This window comes from Cydia splendana, chromosome 2, assembly GCF_910591565.1.
Source record: "Cydia splendana chromosome 2, ilCydSple1.2, whole genome shotgun sequence".
NCBI classification, from domain to species: domain Eukaryota; kingdom Metazoa; phylum Arthropoda; class Insecta; order Lepidoptera; family Tortricidae; genus Cydia; species Cydia splendana.
Genome location: NC_085961.1, coordinates 23,479,565 through 23,485,564, shown reverse-complemented (window position 1 = coordinate 23,485,564; position 6,000 = coordinate 23,479,565).

Below are 6,000 nucleotides of genomic sequence, written 5' to 3'. Positions count from 1 at the left end.
TCGGGTCAAACTCATCTTGGCTGTACATTACGCCATTTACGCCTGATATTATAAAGGCCCCTGTACACAATGCTGCAATGGGCCAGCGTGGGCCAGTCTGGGGAACGCATTTATGCGTTAGAGGGAGCAAGTGATATTGCTATCTCATTCTACCGCATGGCTGCGTCCCTTGGACTGGCCGGCGCTGGCCCATTGTGTACAGGGGCCTTTAGTGTCGGATCTCATCACTCACCTGTATAGATAAGAATGATAAGATACGCCTCAATGTTGTCCACATACGTCGCTACTGCCCCATGGTCCGTCTACCACCAGCCCCTATCTAAGGAATTACAGTCATCTCAATGTGGGGTGATGGAATCTTCCAAATTCTGTGGCACGTCCCGATTTTACAATTAGGTCATAGGTACCTATAGCTAGGTAATCAGATAGAACTCAATCCATACTTAATATTATAATGCGGAAATTATTCCTTAAGTGATTAAATGGGTGGATTTCATGATGGGAAGTGTAGGTTAGTAGGTACAAAAAAGCGGCCAAGTGCGAGTCGGACTCGCCCATGGAAGGTTCCGTATAGCAGCAAGTAACATAATATTAAAATTGCGGTTTATGATTTATGACGTATTAAAAAAAACTACTTACTAGATCTCGTTCTAACACGTATGGGTTAGATGAAAAAAAAAATTTTGAGTTTCAGTTCTAAGTATGGGGAACCCCCAAAATTTTATTTTTTCTATCTTTGTGTGAAAATCTTAATGCGGTTCACAGAATACATCTACTTACCAAGTTTACCTCTATAAGTACCTATATATTAAGACAAACTCCTAAAATGTCAAAACCTATGTTAAAAACTAAACTTAGGTTTTTCTCTTGGAAAACAAGCAGAAGTTAAGTTAGGTTATGTTGAGTTGAGTAAAACAAGATGAAACGAATTATTATAGCTTATATTTAATATATTAAATTTAAACTAATAGGTACCCCGATGTTTCAATTACTTTCCAGCACTCATTATCTTGAGTGTAAGTTTCAATATTTTGTTTTATTTACCTAATGAACTCGGGGTTTGCCAGAGAGCTATGGAGCGCAGAATATTAGGTGTAAAATTAAGGGATCGAGTCCGAAACACCACGCTGCGCTCTAAAACTCGAATAATAGACGTAGCTCGGAAAGCGGCTAAGTTAAAATGGGACTGGGCTGGTCATGTCTGCCGAATGCCGGATGACTTGTGGGCCAAGGTAACCACAGAGTGGGAGCCCCACGAGTCTAACCGGGGAGCCGGCAGGTTTCGTCGGCGATGGCGGGATAACTTGGACTCCGTCTTGAGAGGCTGGCCAGATATTGCACTAAATAGAGACGAGTGGAGGAGAGGGGGGAGTCCTTTGCCCAGCAGTGGGATACAGTGGGCTCTGAATGAACAATAGGAAGGTACTTACTTATAGTTTTTTTATTTTTGCTTTTACTTACCTTAAATTCTGACGTTTCAGCTGAGTTTCACCGGCTCTGGTCACGGAAAGACACACACACAGCTGACAGCTGAAACGTCAGAATTTAAGGTAAAAACAATGAAATTACCTATATCGCGGTAGACCCGTTTGTGTAATTAAATATAAGTACTAATTACCTAAACCTAATATCGTTAGACTAAACTAAAGGTAGGTAAGTTAAATAATAATGTTTTTTTCTATAAGACGACATTGGGTGTAAAAATAAAAAAATAAAAATGATTTAGCATATTATGGGGATGAATAGCATAAGATGAGTTACCAATTACCATGGATGGACCTAATTGGTTCGATAAATTAAAATTCTAAAGTTAAAAAAATGGTAGACTCGTTTTTAGTTCGATCGACTGGTATCAATAGTTTATAAAAAAACTTTTAACCAAACATAGCGAATTAACAAAAAGATATCAAGGGCCGGATTCGGATTTTGAAATAGACATCTATTAGACATCACCAAGATACGATAACCATATGTTTAAGATCTACCTAACCTGTCAAATTTGACATTTGCGCGATTCTGGAGATACTGTTGAACGATTTCCACATGATATGACTTAGAGATTCAATTCACATCTAATAGATATCTTACTCTATCTAACGTAAAAGTGACATTGGTTGCCCGAATTGCGCTGCAAAAGAGAACTAGTTGATATCTAAACTATAACGTACCTAGAATGGATCTAGTACGTGTCGTCTCTTGTGAATATCTTGAAGTTCGAATACGGCAGCAAGGATCGCGAAAATATTCACAAGAAGATTGCCATAAATCGAAGAAAACTTCATTAATATTCCTTGGTAACAATTGTTGGTTTAATTTGAAAGGTTTTTTGCGTGATTTTGCACATAGGTAAATTTCTAACTTAATTTAAGGATGACTCATCGCTAGACTGGGCCGGGGCCGGGCCGGAGCTTCATTTTCTATGGAAAGCACCACGCGATCATCGGTCAGCTGTCATAGAAAATTACATCTTGGACGCCTCGCCCCGTGCCCGGCCCGGTCTACTTAGCATGAGTCATCCTTTAACCTCGTTTGTCCGAATATCTACCTAATTAAATTCTTTTGTAAAGATTGTAGTTAGGTTTGTTAAACTAATCGTAACTTTCATAAAATAACAAAAAATATGAGATAGGTAGGTATCTGATATCTTGTAAGGTTTAAAATACATATATATATTTACCTTTCAATGAGATTGAAATCGTACATAATTACCTATTATAGAGTCTGTGCGGAAAGAGAAGAGTCGTGGAATGTAAGGGACCCGTCCAAATGTAATACCTAATTTATATATTTTTTCTTTTTCCAAACTAAGATCATTATAAGCTCAAAATTTAGAATTAAATTATTTGTTATTATAACTCTACACCTTTTAGATACAATAGGTAAAAATTACAATAACATTGAAGTAAGTAGTACCAGTCTTACTTTTATATATTTTTTTCTATGCCTTCAATTAAGTTATTTTACAATATATAAATAATTTAAGTGACGTGAACAAATAAGTTATAAGTAATTGACAACGTAATTAATGTAGGTAATTATTAAAAATTACACCGAGCAATCGGCTGTTCCAACGATCATCCCGATATAGCAACTAAAAGTTCACGCCCCGCCTATTTCATGATGGTGGTACAACTGTCTTCACTCAATCTCATACAAATCGTCACAACTTACAGACATCAGCTTATCTCCTGCCGAACGAGATATCTATATATAAACTAAGATAAACCAAAAAGAGATGTTCAATAACGCGAGAACGAGATAGCTATATTTTAAGAAGTACTCATCGCCCGCAAGGTAACATTTACAAGGAAAACTAAATACAATTAATTTGCATTACAATTGCAACCGTAACGCATTCATGATAGAGTTGTATTTAGATTGTCCGATTGCACCGCCTATGACATTCAAGTAATTCTTGCGTAGAAGAGAGAAGGGATATTACGTATGTGCAAGTTAAAAAGAGAGGGCACTAAATTGAATTCACCCGGCTCCTTGTTAAATAAACTGCTCTGTATGAAGTTTGCAGACTTTGTAAGAGATGGCGCCACTAGTATTACACTGCTTGCGTTTGTTGCCTCATTTTCTTGTTAACTATTTGTATTCAGATTATAAACCCGAAATAACTTGTTTTATATGAATAGAGTAAAGTAAATGGTAACTATTACCTATATGTACCTATCATGTGTTTATCATTCGCGCAAATTCAATATCTTTAATCAAGTAGGTACATATCAGTACAGATTTTACCTATCTATCTTAAATCCCACATAAAATAAATGCATTAACAATCGATGAGCACTTAATAATCTTTATTTAGTTGCCTTAATGGTTCTTAATGTGTTATTTTCCGTTACCTAAGGATGAATCGCAGGTGAGTAGGTATGATTTCAAAGCATTTTAAAGTTTTGTTGGGTAAATATGTTAATATATAATAAAATATATCAATTCTTGATAACGCAATAAGTAACCTTATACAGTAACATGCTTTCGCGATAAGTTTCTACAAGATTTACAAGTCACTTTTGAAAACTACCTAAGTATAAAATGCAGTTAGCTTCATAACTCTTACTAAAAATTGTTGTTGTAGATGTGCTTTTTCAATAGAGGAATTAACCGTGTTTGTTATTTATTGTAGTCATTTACTCATTTCGAAACGGGTGTTCGAAATTTGAAATTTCTAATAGACTTACCGTTCATCGCGGGTTGAAAACGTCAAACTTGCGGGAAACCAGATCGCGTGAGGCCGCGACGGCGGCGTGCGTCGGCCGCCACTTCAAAACACCGACAGCAACCGTTTTTCCACGAAAAAACACCAACTTTCACACAAAAAACACTGTCTAATTTCGGTAAAAGTACGGAGCGAACCGAGATGTGTCGTCCGTGGCCGCGTTCGCATCTAAACGGCCGGAGTTTTATGTTAGATTACAGACGTAACTTTTATAGATCCTCGGTGCTATATAACGCGGTGGGCGTGTTCCGGGGATAGTGGCTTTACGTAGCAAGTATAAGGTCCATAATGGTGCGCGCGGGCCGTTGCACGGGTGTCATTAAATGTCGCGTGGCGAGGGGCGAGGGAGGTGAGGTGTGTGGGTAAAGTTTTGGGTATTGATTGAATATGAGACGGATTAGTACTAATGATCAACAATTGGGTGCCAGGACGGCAATTGACGCCTTTCGCGGCGGGATGCTGACATCTTTATTGAGAAAGTAGGTATTTAGCGGGCCGCTTCAAAGAGTTGAAGCTAGGTACTCGCCGGTAGGTAAACGGTAGAATGTGTAGGCGTTGCGTGGGCTGTTATGAATGGAAGTCACGACCGGCGCACTCAAACGAAAAACTAAATGTTTGTGGGAAGGTAATTTAAATAAGTCAATACACCCACTTACCTACTAACTAAAGTAGAGCACTACCGAACCTACCAACTTAGTAAGCAAACTACACGATGTAACTTCTCGTTTGTTTTGAAGAATTCTCATTTTTACGAGTTAGATGACTGCATCTAATGTACATAATTTAATAATTTTACATATACCTACTTATCACAAATACCTAATTAAATTTGATTTAATTTGTCAGAAAAAGTATCCTATATCCACCCTAAAGGTAGAGTCTGTGCGGAAAGAGAGGAGTCGTGAAATGTATTGATTCCCATATATTCCACGACTCTTCTCTTTCCGCACAGACTCTCCCTACAAATATCTGTTTACCTAAATGTACATGTACCAATACGCAAGTAGGTTTTTAATGTTAATAATTATTTATCTAGGTACATTTTTGGTAATTAAATACTTATTGTTTTAAATAAGTTCCTACCAAATACTTAATCATTTTTCAAAAGTTAAATATAAATCTCAAAATAATTTTATCATACCTAATGGGTTAGAAAAATCGCTACTCTATATCGATGTAAAAAAAAAGTTGAGAGCAACTGATTGAACCTTATAGGTCAACCAACCTAATACTAGGTGTAGGTACCTTACCTACTACATTTCTGTATATAGTTAATAAACTATAACTCATACGTCGTTAGGTGTACCTAATAGAAGTAAGTATATCCTCGTTGCTACAATAGCACGGGGGGAGATGAACACCTCAATTTTATACGCCCTCGTCCGTATTTGAAACTACATTACGGCTATGCACGGTCCACTGGCGGACAGGAAAATTGAAAAGGTCTAACTTTATATTTAACTCGATAAAATTCAAGGGCAGATATTTTCAATTTGAGGAGAAGTACCTATTATCAATAAGAAAAACATAATAATTTTAAGGGCCTGTTATATACCTTTGCTTGGTTTTCTAGTACTAGTACCTACTTAATTTTTCTTAAGTATCTACATAGGTACATGTTTTCAATATTTTTTCATACTTTTATAATATTTAGTTTGCAAATACAAAAATTGAAATAATTTTCAGGAAAATAAACATACAAAATTTGGTACATTACATATATCTGTCAGAAACTTTGCACTTAAAATTACAATAACGTTGACACGTCATGT